Consider the following 15,981-nt stretch of genomic DNA (forward strand, 5'->3'; position numbering starts at 1 on the left):
TTCAAGGAATAGGCTATGTTCAAATAGAAGAACATGCAAGTGAGAGGAACGATACTGGCAGATCAAGATACTGCCACCCTCTGTTCATCTCTGAACTTGGATCATCACATTGGAAGGCTTCCTTGTACTGTACGTCCCCAGGCATCTCACTCCTTATCAGAGGAAGCCAACAGCATGTGGCTCAGGAGGGAAGATGCTCCACAGACTATTCTCCCCTTGGACTCTGTGAGGACTTTCTGCTGAAGAACAGAATAAAATTACCATGGACTATTGTGGTGAAGCTTTTTTTTATTTGCTTGGTAGCATCCGATAGCCTGAAATATGGACTTGAAGTTGCACAATTTCAAAAGAACTCCCTGCCTTGGAAGGGTTAAGTGCATAGGAAAAGAATATGGAGAAAAGAATAATGTTCCTATTTCATGGATGAGGAGCTGGGGCTGAATACATTCAGATTTCTAAGGGTACTTTGACATCTAAAGACACAAGGAGATAGTCAAAATTTATTGGTTTATCAAAATCATTTAGATCATCTGCATCTCTAGGTGTCTGCATACCTTTACAACTTATATACACAAGTTTGGGTTCATCTCCAGTATGTTTACCCATCTAGAAATGAGATGTGCAGAACATGTTCTTGCTTAGATAGGCTGTAGGATACACAGGTATCTTCAGCAGCTCATTCAGTCAATGGTGTGTTGTTCAGCAGAAAATGAGTCATTCCACTAACTATAGAGGTTTGTCAAAAATAAAGCAACAGATCACACCTGTATGCCACAAATTCCAAACCATTGACTCACTTCATAAAGAAAAGTTAATAGTCAAGAAGTAGCCTTCCTTCGGACACAGTAGCAAGGCAACTCCATGCTGTAAACCATACAGATAGAAATTTGTTGTAACAGCTCAGACTCCAAACTTTATAAATCACTAGGCTTGAGGGACAAGAAATTTGTGGTGTCTAAGCTCATGTGGAGACAAAAGCATGAAGAAGGCCGAGGTTGCACTAACCCTTTAGCCACATGCAAGGAAAAAAGCAATCATCAGTACAGTGAAACATTTGGCTTTAATCCCAGTAGTGATGCTGCCATGCATTTAATTAGTAATTACACCTCTCAGTTGTCACATACTCTTGGCAAGAGGGTTGGGGGTGGAAGGGGGCTACTGAATAATGTTTTCTGAACTTCATCTGTGATCTCTTCAAAAAGCACGTCTTTTCTCCATGGGTCACGATCAAACCTTAATCTACATGTAGCTGCCCAATTGCTCCTGTTTGGGTTTGGGTTTAGCTCCCAGCCCAGGAGCTGGGGCACCTGTTGAGGGCTGGTTCCTCAGCAACACGGCTTCCTCCAGCAGCAGCCCCCCCCCCAGCAGAAACAGTGGCTGATTTTTATCATCATTTCTGGTGTATATTTATTTTCTGTAAAGAAGGAGCCATTTCTTTTCCCCTAACTCAGCTGAAAAACAGGAACCATTTGAATTTAGTTGAAAGCGCATCATGCAAAGAAGTTGGAATTCTTTGCCTGCATCACAGAAAAAGCACCTCTCCTTAAAGATAACTTAAGGCATATCACCAATAACCAGGTTAAAACCCTCTTAAAAGGCAGGTCACCACAATCCTTACTGGACAGAACAAATCACTCTGGTGCCTTTTTCTTTCAGCTATGATTTTGTGCACTGACCTTTGGAAAGTATGGTCAAATAGCCTTTAGCAGCAGTTGTAAAGCATAAGATCATTGCACGGACACTGATTTCATTAGGCAGCCCTGTATAAATTAGCATTACTTACTGGGGGGTATGCAGCTAATTGTACTGAACAGAGGTGGGGTTTGTTCATTCTGTGTGCTATGCCTCCAAGTGAAGAGCAGTCTTGCTGCCTCTCTGCAGACTGCTGCCCTTCTGTGCTTTGCTGCAGATATAAGATATTACACAGAGTGGGTCCCTGAGTGAGATTTTTTTTCCCCCAGGCAGAGAATATGCAAGGGAGAGAGTAGCAGCCATGGACTCTTATGAAGCTACTCCCACTTAGTCCAGGTAAAGATCTCATTTGCTGACAGATTTTACACCCTCAGATAAAAAAACCCTCAGGTTAGATTTCACCGTCCCTAGTGTCTGAGCACCTTCCAGGAAAGTTGAACAAGCAGCACTGAAGTACCTTGTAAACTCCTAGTGGCCTCTGGCATCTCTCCATCAGAGGGAAAATCTGCCTGGGCTTTCGTCCTTCTGGCTGTTTTTTTCTTCTTTAGGTTTAGGCATGGGAAGGATTTCTATTCTGGCAAATGCCATTCTCATGACGGCAACAATTTTTGAAGCAGAAGGCTTGTTGGGCACATACTAAAGATTTTTAGAGCTTAGATTTACCTGATGTTTTCTAAGATTATTCCCCAGCTGAATCCCATTCACTGAGATTGCAGGTGCTGTGCTGGCAAAAATGTCCTCTACATAGCTGAGATACCACCATTTAAATATCTCTAAACCTTTAAACACTCTGAAACTGCCTACCAGTTTCAGTTCTGGTCTGTTTTAAAAGATGGATTAGCATTTGGGGTCACTTTTAGGTTTTGTGGACTAGTTTGCTAATCTCCCATGGGAAAAGTTAGTTCTGTGTGAACCTCAGGAAGGAGGAAGAGAATGAAGGATTAACAATAAGAATAAAATTAATCAGAGAAAAGCTTAGGTAATTAATTACAAACAACCTGCCAGTTGTGGCAACTGTAGAATAGTTACTAAAATTACGGAAGAGAATAAAGTACAGTTCTGGTACAACCATTAAAAATTCCCATTTCAGTCACAATCCTGACACTCAAACTTGTCTAACTCCTTTCAGTGATCCTCTAAATCTCTCCCTTCTGTACTTCAACAAAACAATAGGAACTAGCAGATAGGAGAGGCGTACTCTGCTACACAGTCCCTTCCCTTGATCGTATTCAAGAAGCCGATGGCTGTCAGGCCCCACAAAGAAAGTTTGAAAGGCTCAGGAGGTTTGTTATCCATGCACGTAAAAATGATATCTCAAAAGGTAGCTTGACATATTTTCTGCTACTAAAGAAGAGGCAATTTTCACTCTCTGCTTTGCTTCCCCAATGTCAAACTTGATCCATGATTTAAAGTAGTGTCATGGCAGCAGAATTATCTTCCTTACATATTTATGCTTGCTTTTAGGAAGAACTTAAAAATGCAGGGTGCTGTACTTGCTCTTGCTCTTTCAATTCAATTTTGCTGCAGCGATGACAGGTGAAGCAGGGTACTCTGACACAAAACCTGGGCACGTACAAACTTCAGACTGTGATTTCACTTAAGCACCAAAACATGCCTGAGGAAGAAATCTCTCTTCTTCCCCCTTTCTGCGGATGGGGAAGCAGGAGCAGCTGGGGCTGAAATGGGGGCAGATGATGAAGTTTGTTGGGTCCTGGTCTCTGCATTTAAGTGAGAGGGTGACCGAGGAGCTTGGGCTCATCTCATTCTTTGGCTGCAGCAAATGCTACCATCTCCTTACCTCTACATTCTACACCTTGTCTTGATCTAGAATGGACTTTTGTCAGTGTCTCCTTGCATTTTCATGGGTAAGCTAAAGAAATGTGGCCCACATTATACTTTTGTAAGAAGGGAATTAAACCAATGCTCTTTAACTTTAGTTTCAGACCTTTCCATTTAATTCCAGTTTTAGATCCACAAAGCTGCCCAGAACAGTTAAGGTTCACTTCCACTTCAGGAAAAAATCAACAGTTTGAATCAGTTTAGTTTGAAGCTAATCAATGACTTTTAAACAATAGTTTTGGTTCAGGCTGAGTTTGAGAAATGAATCATATTTCAGTTTCCTTGAGAGGTGGGCTCACCACATACCTTGACTATTAAGCAATGTTCATGCATTATTACAGATCTGTCCTAGCAAATTCTGATTAGCAGTCCTCTGTCATACTGGAGGATGTCTCAAGTGTGGTTTCAGAGAGTCTGGTACTATCCTGCTGTCTGTACTTCCATTCATAGACCCAGTAATGGAATAGAGCACACTTACTAAATTTGCAGGTGACATAAAGCTGGGGGGGCTGCAGCACTCCAGAAAACACTGACAGAATACAAAGTCATCTTTGCAAAAAGGAAGATCAGTCTGGAATTAAAAAGGTATCATTCAATAAGCTCAAGTGCAAGATAGTTCAGGCAGGAATACTCTACACAGGACAGAGAACATCTGGACTCTTGCACTCTGCAAGAAACACTCTTAAGGCCGCAATGGGTCACAATGTGAATTTTAATCAATAGTGACATATTATGGAAATCAAAGAAGTTCCCAGAGTCTAATGTCACCCTTAGGTATATGAACAAGGATATGATCTATGACAGTGAAAATAAGCCTTCTATTCATAAGAGCTAAGCTGGGATACTGAGTCTGGTTTCAGACGTGGGATTTCATGAAAAGTGCGGATCATTCGGTCTGAAAAGACTGAGGAGAATCAGAAGGCCATAGATCTGAAAATGTGACCCAATCAGGGGGAAAAAAAAATAAAGGAAAAATAAAGAAAAAAAGGAATTATCCATCTCAGAGAAAAGATGTCAGGAAAATATACTGTGGAATGCAAAAACATCCTGCAAAGAATAAGGGATTAATCTGTCTGTGCACCAGGTGGATAAGACAGGAGGTAATGCATTAAGAAGTAAGGGAAATTTTCTAACAATAAGGTTAGTGAAGGACTGGAGAAGTTTCCTGTAGGAAGCATTTCTATCTTTTCACTGAAGTTCTTGAAGAACGGATAAAACAAATGCCTGTCAGGGATGCTTTGGGTATAGCTGATTCTGCTTTGGAGTAAAAAGATGGGTTAAGATGACCTCTTGAGATGGCTTCCAGCTCCCTCTTAGCTCTAGTCTCTGTTCATTCCACCATTTCTATGTACCTACAGCAATATATCTGAAGGCAGTTAAAACATTAAAAAGCACATTTCATACTTTTTCCTCCTAAAACTAGCAAATTAATGGTACTAATAAAAATGGTTTGCTCACCGAGCTCCCTTGGTGGGCTCTAATTACAACACTGTGAAATATTTGTGCTTCATATGGGAGCTCTGCTCACTATTGAGATCTGAACTTGTGTCGTCTGCTTCTTCATAGCTAAATCTGCAGGCAGCAGTAGGCACAGAACCCAGTCCAATCTTAGTGAGACCAACAGCAAAGAGAATGCGAGCTAAGCCATTAGTTATCTTGGTATAAATCAGTATGTACCTTTCCCAGACTAGCAAAAGCAATCACGGATACATGATAAACCATCACCGCTATTAGCCTACCTACTCTTATCCTGCATTGCCCTTTACCAAGTGTCACTGAGCACATTAGCCAAAACTCATTTTTCCTGACATTTCCCAGTGCAGCTCTAGCAGGTAATGCCCATGTTAAATCGGGTTCTTTCACTGGAAATGTCTGCTGGGTGCCTGAATTACAGTAGTCACGGAGTATCCCCAAGCCTGCTTGCAGGGACTCCAGCCCCCGCGGAGACTCAGCCAGCCCAAGCTGTTTGGCTGCTGAAAGCAGGTTTTTTCATCTCAGCTATGCAACAACTGCTCCCACATTGGCAGGATCTGACTCTGGCACACATGCACAGACTTTTCCTGGTTGTACTTACAAAAGGGTCCCATGATGGTGCCTAGATGGAGTCAGGTTATTAATGCAGAGCACAGTTTAAAACAGCATGGATGTCAGAGCAGCCCTCAGGGTGCTCATACAGCGAGGGGTGTCCCTGATCAGAGGCAAAGCCTTGTCTCTTCTGCCCCGACCTGTGTTGAGTGCGAGGGGCCATTCCTGGCTCCTTGTCTTCTGCTCACACAGCAGCTTCATGCTGCTGGGTATCCTTGTGCATGAGTCTACATTTGGTCTCTCTTAGACGACGATCTTGCCAGAAGAGCAGTTGTTACATCACCCTCGCCACGGCACCTCGAGGCAGGTATTAGTCACCTTATTGTCAGAGTGGAAGAGGGACATGAGGGTCCCACATGTGACCAGGCAATGAACCATCCCAGTTTTGTGGCCAGCTCACAGGGTCCTGCTCCTGGCACCCAGAGCACTGCCCCTTTGACGTAGACGTTGTTTTGGCCTATTTACTAGGGGTAGCAGCAATAATTTTCCAGCCCAAATGAAGCCAATGCCTGTAGCGTGCTCACAATACTGAGTATTCCCAGCGTCTCATGTGGGACCGTATCACAGCAGTCTTTCTGAACCTCTTACAGTTAACTGCTCACATACTTTCAGGAAACAAAATACCTTTCTGGACTATTACCCTACAGTTTTACTCTATATCCAGTACACTGCCTGGCCAAGAATAACAAATAAAAAGAGAGGATGTACCAATCTTTTATATCTGGAGGGAGAAAGAGAAGAAATAAAAAGAAAATAAAAAGAACTGTTAACTATTCCGGCCCTTCTGGCAGCCAAAATATAGAGTAAATATTAGGAGGGCATGCCTCAGAAGTCTTGCCTTTTATGTGGAAATATGGAATGTGCTGTTAAGACTAGATTAACTGGTCTGAATTAATAAAATACAAACCCTGAACATTTATTGAAAATTCAGGCCAAACTTCGAGCTGCTTTTAGGTTCAAAAACAAAACCAAAGGACTTGTACTACCTCCCCTTTACATTATTTTTTGGTTTTGCCTAGCAGTGAAATACTTCAGCACCTGGGCTCTGTCTAAGCAAAACCCAGTCACGCTGGAATGCCACCAGAAAATCCTCATGCATTCATCCAAATTTTGCAGTCTTGGGAGATTCAGGGAAATGGGATAAGCTTGCAGATTCTTCCACCTTTCAGAAGCTTTCTTGTCTTCAGTAATTTTTCATTTTCTGAATATTTCTCTACTTCGGCACAGAGAGCAAATGCTAAGGATGTGCCATACATATTAACCACTAGGGAAACTAGGTTGAAAGAGAAAGCTTTTCTCTATTAAGTTGCAAGGGGCATTAAGAGTAGACAGCTCCTTTTTATCAGGAGAAGGAAGGAAAATTATTCTTCCTTTCTGAACATCAGTATTTCAATACCGATAGTAAACCTCCCAAGACCACAGAGAGTTGTTAGCCTATAGCACTCATCAGCCAATAGTACCTCTCTTGGTCTAAGAAGAGCGAAATAGGTTCATAGTATTGTCTTTTTCCAAAGACTATTAATACAATGTCTTATAGGGAACATATCAGGCTATCCACTACCTACTTACAAAGATTTCTTCTCTGGCAGCATCCTTTCCTTTTCTATATGCACTCTCCCATGGGAAAAGAAAGCAAACTCATCTTTAACAGAGAGTCCTGCCAGAATCAGCAGCAGGAGAAATGCACGCACACTGAGAGTGGGGGCACTGGATGTGAGAGATTGTATCAGAAGAAAAAAAAAATCACAGAGTATTTTCTTTTATATTTAAATATAATACTACTATTATACTAATATACACATTTGCCAACATGGCTCACAATTAAAACACTGTTCTGGATAATAAATGTTCATGTTTGCTATTTTTACTCTTTTAAAAAGTCTAATACATTTGAATTTTGAGATAAATTGAAAGCCAAAGAGTGAGAACTCAAAATAATGTCTTTGCTTTTCTAAATGAGACTGACAGTGGCTCACAAAAGTGAGATTTGTTACAGTAACTGACCGTGGAGGAAAGTTTCTGACTGCAGTATGATAAAACTTAAGTATTATCCATTAATGACAATTTACCCTCAATGCTTTAATTTTAAAAGGTACCAGGAGATAAAGTAAATTAAAACATAAACACCAGCTACTGTATCCTTTTCTTATATGGCACAGAAGACAAATGTTTCATCTTGTGAGTGTTGTTAAGGATTTTCAGCAATGAGCAGCTTTATCTCAGCTCTTGTCACCTCCTCCACCCCTTCCTTTCACCCCCCAGAACATCCTAGCACCTCTGTTAATGACACAGGTCCTCTTGCATGTTGCCACCATAAGCATGTCCATGAAGGCTGTATGAGTGAGCAGCCATCTTACGCTGGCCTACAATTAAATTGCAAGGGTGGCAGGAAGTCTCAAAGACATTTCCAATAATGACTGCTCTGAATATCTGTCACACCTCATCCTCATAGATTTCGGTCTTTTTGGGCTATATAATTTAATATCTCATTGTACAGACAGGGACTGATGATTTGCCCATGGTAATGCAGAATATCTTTTGGAGGTGGACTAGAATTCCAGTGTATCACCATAATTTTCATTTTTAACCGTAAAATCACCCCATTTTTATGACAGAAAGAATGAGCATTCCACATGGACCAAATTAACAGTGACTGAAAATTTCCAAATTGATGGCTCTTGGTGAAGATCTTCTATTATTTTTGTCCTCCCATTTTGATGATCAGAACAGAGAAGTCAGAGCTCAAAGTTATGAGAACTGTGTTGCACCAGCAACAGGGCTGAATCACTCCAGAGGGGATCACAATAAAGTACTCAGTGATGTAGGTGATGGATTATCTCTACCATAACACCCAGTTTGGGTACATTTGGCAATGAAAAACTTGTCATCCTAATTTACAAAAAGTGTTGTAATGTCCATGATAAGATGTGCTAGGGTATGGATGCAGATAGCTAAACCTGACTTCTGGTACTGCTAACAAGACAACAAAACGAGGAACTGCAGGATCCTATGGTTAACAAAAAGGGACTACTGTATGTGCAGATGGCCCACCCTGACTTGGGCCACCACTAACAGGGCAGCATATGTAAAACTGTAGGACGCTACATGCAACAATCGGGAGGTGCAATTGTAATTGGCAGAATTGATAACTAATGTAGGAATTACTAAGGCAGCCCTATCATAAATACTAATTAAAGGTATATACGCAACAAAACCAGTCCTGGAGGGGAAAGGGTAACCAGGGTTATGTTTCTCTGGGAAGGGAATAAGGGGAAGGACTTGATGGTGAGCAAATGGAGAAAAAGGGAATACAAAGTGCAGCCACTCAGATGATTGTGGCTGACCTGCTGCTCTGTTCAGGGCATAGGAGGTGCTCACCCTAGTGTTGACCGGTGAATCTCCAGAGGCCACAGACAGAACATCCTGACTTCTCAGTTCACTCCTTTCCTTATTTCACAGTTGCCAGTGCACTGGCATTTGAATGTATACTGAAAGCAACGGTAGATGCTGTGTGTTAGAAAGTCGAGGACATTGTACCAAAGAGGCTGTGCTAAATCAATGCATGGTTTGCCCACTCTAAGAACATTGCATAAAGTCACAAGCCTCTTAGAGCCTGAAAGATGCCAGTAAATTGGAAAGGACTCAGAGAAATGCAACAACAAATGATTAAGAGACAGATGGACTTCTGAAAAAAAATAATATTGAAAGAACTGAATAGTTGGGATAAAAGGAGGTCATACAAGGCAAAGACTGTAAATAACAAGCATAAAATAATTTATTTAAGACTGTAAAAGGAAATATAATCCACTGTCACTGAATAATACTGAGCAGAGGAAAATTCAGTCGGCAAATCTGGAAAAAAATATTTATTTTCTGGTCCAATAGGTTGAAGAATAGTCTCCCAAAGGACATGATTGATACTGTATGACCTGAAGAAATTTAAACTCAGAATCACAAAAATCAAGAAAAATAGATGACAGCAGGGTTGAAAAATCAGTCTGGAAATAGTGAATGAATTATATGTGCTAACAGACTTCCTTATTTCTCATTTCTCTTTTTTACATCTTTATTGTGGCAACAGTGGGGAAGATCGTATATATAGGTTTTATTGTTATTATTATTTGGTGTATGTGTTGAAGAGAACTTCCTTAATCTGCTAGCTAAGTATTCATCAAGAAATTATGTTTCCCTCAGAAACATTTGTATTGCAATGATACTATTTCAAATGTTTTGAAGTCAGGGATTGATCACAAATATTTCGAAGTTCAACCTGAATGTCTTAGAAAGTTTAATGATTCATTTTCCTTGATTGGATGATCACTTGCAATGAAAATATTAGTATGTGGGGATTTAAATTTCTGAATTTTGGAAAAATGTATGCATGTAGCTTTGAAATTTGCCTTTCAAGTTTGTGCTAGTTGCACAACAATCAGGTGGCGACACCAAGTGAATACACAAGAGAGATGCACTTAATCTTAATAGAAATAAACTGATTAAATGTATTTATTCACAGAAACTTTCTTGCAGTGTTTGCCTTGCTCTGATTTAATTATACAGCACTCTTATTCCTGCTGAACAATAAAGATGATTGCTGCAGTTTTTCAATAGACGTACAATGAACCAGGATGCTCAGCACTGATTTTGGGAGGGCATTCTGGTGTAGGTCCTGTGGCCACAGCTCAGGTAAACACTTAAATCCACGCCTTTTCAAGGCAGCAAAACCCAAATACTTTCTCAGAACGAGAGACACTTTTAATTGCCTCCTGAACAAAGGACTTAGGACTGTAATTGGTATGTATGGGCAAATGGGCCCTATGAATACTTGATCCCACCATCATACCTTAATATAATAATTATATAATTAGATATAATAATATAATAACATAATATGCTCTTAAACCCTTCTTCATGGGAAAGGCACTTGAGGAAAGTGCATCTCCTGAGGAAAAAGAACAAGAGTTTGTTACTTTAGACTTTATGCAAAATGCTTTGGGAGATGGCGGCAGGGGGTAATACCACACAGAACTGCTTCTCACCCTCATGACTGCAAAGATGCTCCCTGTAATTTCTCATCTCTATACCACAGTTCCAAATAACCCAGCCACTTTCCTGAACTGGGATGCTTGCCTGCGCTAGTCAGTAGCACGCTCAACAGTAAAGGTACAAAAGATACAGGAACAGTTTTCTGTAAGAGTTCCAAAGGTATATTTATGCTGTTCCTACTACATCAGCTAAAATGAGATGGACAGCCTGATGCTGGTAATTTTAACCAAAAAGGGTTTAAAGGGTAACATTAAAATCTTATTTGAAAGAATTATTTTCTCAGCTCGGGCCTGGAGTCCATTGTTCAGCTGTCACCTCTAAGATTATCATATCCCACATGGCCAAGTGGTTCCACAGTTTTGGGATGATATGTTTCAGTTTAAGTGTAAAACATATTACTAGCTGTAATATAGAAATGACTTGTCAGCGTTAGCCTCCCTGTTCCCTTAAATTAGTCTGTTTAAAGTATTCTTTAACTTTCCACTTAGGCAGCAAAAAGCCTCTTGCCTCTTTCTCTTCTCATCTGCCTTAGGGTAAAGTCAAAATTACTCCAGCAACTTTAACAGTTACTCCTGATTTCGATCAGTGAAACTGGAAGCAAGATTTGGTCCTTGAGATTCAGATGATACTGTTTGCATACAAAGGAGTCTACTACCTCTACAACACTAAGGCAGAAGAGGAAGAATTTATACTATAAATAATAGCAATAGTGCGATAATGAGGACTCTATAGCTGCATTTGATATATAGATCTTTCAATAAGAGTACCTCAAACACTCACAGACTTAGATAAAATGCGTCTTCATCATTGCTGGGGCAGGTAAGCAGAAAGAAGTAAAACTGAAACTAAATGGCCTGGTTTAGTTTACTCTTTTCAGGTGAATGACCACAGTTAAGTCAATGAGAAATAGGATTGCACATAATCTCTACAAATCAGCCCAGATATTTAAATCCCTAATTTATATTGTTTCAAAATCTGGGATACATGACTTGCCTAAGGATGTAGAAAAGATGAAAACCCCAATCAAGGAAGTTGCATTTTGGGCATACACTAATTGGTTCTATGTAAACTATTGTGTCTACAGAGCCTTGGGCTTCACAACCCACATTAGTCCAGGCCTGCAAGTGGTACAATCTTTTCAGCATGGCCCTCCACACACACTAAATCAGTCCAGCTTTTCTAATTGCTTCAAGCGCGGCTGACGACACAGTCAGGGCAGCACTGTGCTCAAGACTCACATTGGCTCATTTAGAGACAGATCAAAAACCCATGCACAACATCATTTTTCTCAGCATAACCCATGCAGAGTGCCTTATCTTGGGAATTGGGAAGCTGGGAACTGAACTCAGCTGCCCTCAGTCGTAGACCAGTAGTTTAGGAGTGGACAGCTTAGTTATTTCCCTCTTTTATTCAGTCAATTATTTTGGGCAGCTAGCTGCTCTTTGCAAAGCTAGAAGTGGGGATGGGTGATTTCAGCACTGCAAGACTGAAATGCCTGTAGCTTGGTTTGCAGCGTGCTCTCTGTGTGTATGTGCGGCCGTATGCAAAGGCAGGGAAATGAGAAATGTGTTCTGTGGGACCTATTTAATGGCCAAAGCAACATCATGTTCAAACAGCACAAAACCTCAATTTTTCTCACTGTGCCATGATATTAGGGCAGGGTCTGACTGACAAGGAAGAGAGCATCTGACTGAGTAATGAGCAGTGCTCTCTGCATGAGTCTCACGAAAGCTGGGCTTCCAAAGACTGAGCAGTACCTGTGTCATTCATCTCAATCATGCCTGTGACAGCTCTTCCCTTCATTGATTATTGTTAACGATGGCTGAGCGAACTGGAGGAAGAGAATAACTAGTTCACAGCAGGCAGAAGATTGACCTTGTTTGGAAGGGTAATAACAAAACTGGTGGCTGCAGAAAAAGGCACCTGAAAACTACCGTGTCTCCTTTAATAAGGCAAATACTATGCACAGAAGCGGTCTTTCCAAAGGAAAATGGCACATACTTGTCTCGAGCCTCCCTCCCCATCACCATCAACCTGAATTGTCCATCCTATGAACTAACATGCATACACTTGCATTTGCTGCTAAGTTTTTGTGGGCGGCTGAAAGGATTCTCCAAACATTCACCTTCCTAGAGCCTGTTAGATGATGAACTGCTAGGGCACAGCTTCGCTTATCCCCCCACATTTGGGACACCAGCACAGTCATGTTAAAGTCCTCAGGAATAAGAAGCCAAGTGGATGAACAGATTAGATGAGATAGTTGTAAAAGACCCATCCACTGCCTGCTATTTGCTTCTCCTGGGTAGGATAAGATGTGTGAAACAATCAAAAGGGTTAGCTTTTCTTCCCAGCAATGGGTTGAGTTGCCTATCTAAAGGATTTGCATCGGCATGCCACGTAAAGAAAAGCCTTTGGGATTATTAGCTTGTTTTAATCACTGCAAAAGGGATCTTTTTCCAATTGAGACTCATGGTCCATTGCTATCCTTGTTTCTCTGCATATTCAGACATGTCTAGAGCTGTCTTGAACACTGAGGGAGAGCTCCATTTTCAGGAAAACATCCTGTGCCCTGTCAGTTGCCAATTCGTAGCCCTGTGAGTTACCTGTCCAAAAGGAGCTAGCCGGGTTTTGTGCTGCAGTCAGGAACAGTGTTGCAAGAGGAAGCCATCACCTACACAGCCAAGGAGAGGTTATGGTGGGATGGCAGGAAAAGTGACACAGAGCTATGAATGGCTGCATCTGGACTGCGGTCGTAAGTGAAACTCCTATTGCCTCCAGCTTGGCTGGGCTTTCATCTGGCTGATAACAGGGTAGTTCCACACTTTACCGGCCTTATGTGTGCAGCCCCTCCTTGATGCATTTCCTAGTGGGAAGGTGAGATTGGTTTGGCACTGAGCCACAGAAGTTAGAACCATCTCTCATGCACAGAGATGGAGATGAAGGTTTGATGAAGGTGTCAATCAAGCCGGAAAGTTCAGCCTCATAGGGAGATCTAGATAGCTTCGAAACTCAGATAAAGTTAAGTAATGCCTCTAAAATCTAAGGATAAAACTATAAACAAAAACTATGCTTTGGAGAGGGAAGGAGAAGCAGAGGGGAAATAATCTAAAAACCTCTTCCCTTTTAACATTATTTTAGGAGAAACTTCAAAAATAGCAGTCACTTACAAGGAAGGAGTAAAAGACGACCCAGCTTTCTGTGTCTTTGAGAGCTAATGGACTAAGGGAAGTGACAGGCAGAGTATAGTTTAGAAAGCTGTATTTTACTTGATATTTTATTTAAAAATTTTTTTTGAGTGTGAAACGTCTATCTATAGAATGCCCTTTTGTGTAAGGGCATGCCTGTCTGCCAGATAAAGAAGCATGCAGGACAGAGAAAAATGCTTTGAAACCTCCTAGGAGAAAACAGTTCTACCTTAATGAAGTCCATTATGGAGCTCTGCTTTCAGTACAGGAAGGCACTTTCAAAACACGTCTAGCAATGAAAATGAGACTCTCTCATGAAGTGTGAAAGTTGTGACAAGCCAGCTACAGATGGAAATGACAAGGTTTTGCCTGCCACGGACAGCTCAGAAAACATCCCAAAGTGTACTGGAGCCACAAGGAGTTACTGGATTTCAATCAGGGCTCAGTGAAATCAAGTGCAACTGAAAATGCATTAGCTGCATCATGCATGTATTTACAACAAAGAAAGAAATACGTGAGGATGCTGCTTTCTTGGCATTATCCCTTCAAATGTAAGGGATGAAACTACCTGACTGAGGCTGGAAGGTTATTTATGTAGTTAGGATGGAGGCATAAGACTCAAAATCAGGTTTGCTTTGCAAATGCTGCCCAATTCCTGCTTAACCTTTTGCACTTTTTTTTTTTTTTTTTTTTTGGTGTGCTTCAGATCCCTCTCTAAAGTGAAGACAATACTGTTTTATTTATTTATGTGCTTATTGTTATATATCATGGGTTTTCTTCTTAGTACAAGGGAAAATTGACTTTATCTTGAGGTTTCCAGGTTAATAAAGTGGAAAGAATAAAAAAAAACCCTGTAATAATGTTCTGAGTTACTTCAAGATGGTGCCTCCTGCTGACTTTATTAGCTCTGTTGTTGCTTGAAACAGAGTGAAATCACCCTCAGCTGAGAGTTTTACTTTTGATATTTTGAAGACACAATTGTTGAAACCTTTTATAAATAAAGGAAAGCCAAGCTGATCTAGTTTAAACAAGACACCCATAAAACTGAATCTTTAGGCAATACTAGTTATCACTAGGTTTCCAAAACTATCCATCACATCTGTACTGCCCATAACATTTCTAGTTCCCAGTTGTCCTGGTTTTCGGCTAGGATACAGTTAATTTGCACAAGAAGCTGGGAGGGGACACAGCCAGGACAGGTGACCCAAACTGACCAAAGGGGTATTCCATGCCATATGGCGGCATGGCATGCTTGGTATACAAAGGGAGGAGCGGAGGCTCGGGGACAGGCTGGGTGTCCGCTCATCGGGTGAGCAAATTGCTTTGTGTATCACCCATTTTGTATATTCTAAGTACTACTGTTGTTATTTTCCTCTTCCTTCACTCATCCTAGTAAACGGTCCTTATCCCAAGCCATGAGTTCTACCCTTCTCTTCCGATTCTCCTCCCCATCCCACCACGGGGTGACTGAGTGGCTGCGTGGTGCTCAGCTGCTGGCTGGGGCTAAAGCACACCACCAGTGGGACCAACAGGCAAGGAACTGAAATCCCCCGTGGAAAAACTTTCAGTCAGATGCACAGAGGGCTGTCACTCTCTCACCTGCAAGGCCACACTGATGAGATTTCAAATGCATTGCTGTGTGTTTTATAGATTTGGAGTGGGTTCAAACAACCAAGCCCAAATTCCAGCTGGATTTTTCCATCATGATAGAACAAGTGTGAACGTGCCACAGAAGAGCAGGATCCTCAGATTCTTGCACCTGTCCAGTGTGACTCTGCACACATGATTTGTACTCTTTTCCCATCTGTAAAAAGATGATAAGAGCTTCCTACTGGGTTTGTGTACAGCTTAAATTAGTATTTTCAGATCTCTTCTACCATCACAACCTAGCAATGCGTTGCTTCCAGAAAAATGAAGTGTGCTCTGTAAATCTGCTCCAAAGTTCATACAACATTGATCTCAGATACCAATGCACAAAATGACTGCAACTTTTTTCTGTGGCAAAGATCCTAACACAAGCATTCCCCTGAGAGTCACTTCTGTATCCAAAAACTAAAGGAAAACAGAAAAAAACGTCATCTTCCTGGCTGCTGCAGACTGGTTTCTTCAGTTTATCCACAAACTCTAACCCTGACAG

Source organism: Balearica regulorum, chromosome 3, assembly GCF_011004875.1.
Source record: "Balearica regulorum gibbericeps isolate bBalReg1 chromosome 3, bBalReg1.pri, whole genome shotgun sequence".
NCBI classification, from domain to species: Eukaryota; Metazoa; Chordata; class Aves; order Gruiformes; family Gruidae; genus Balearica; species Balearica regulorum.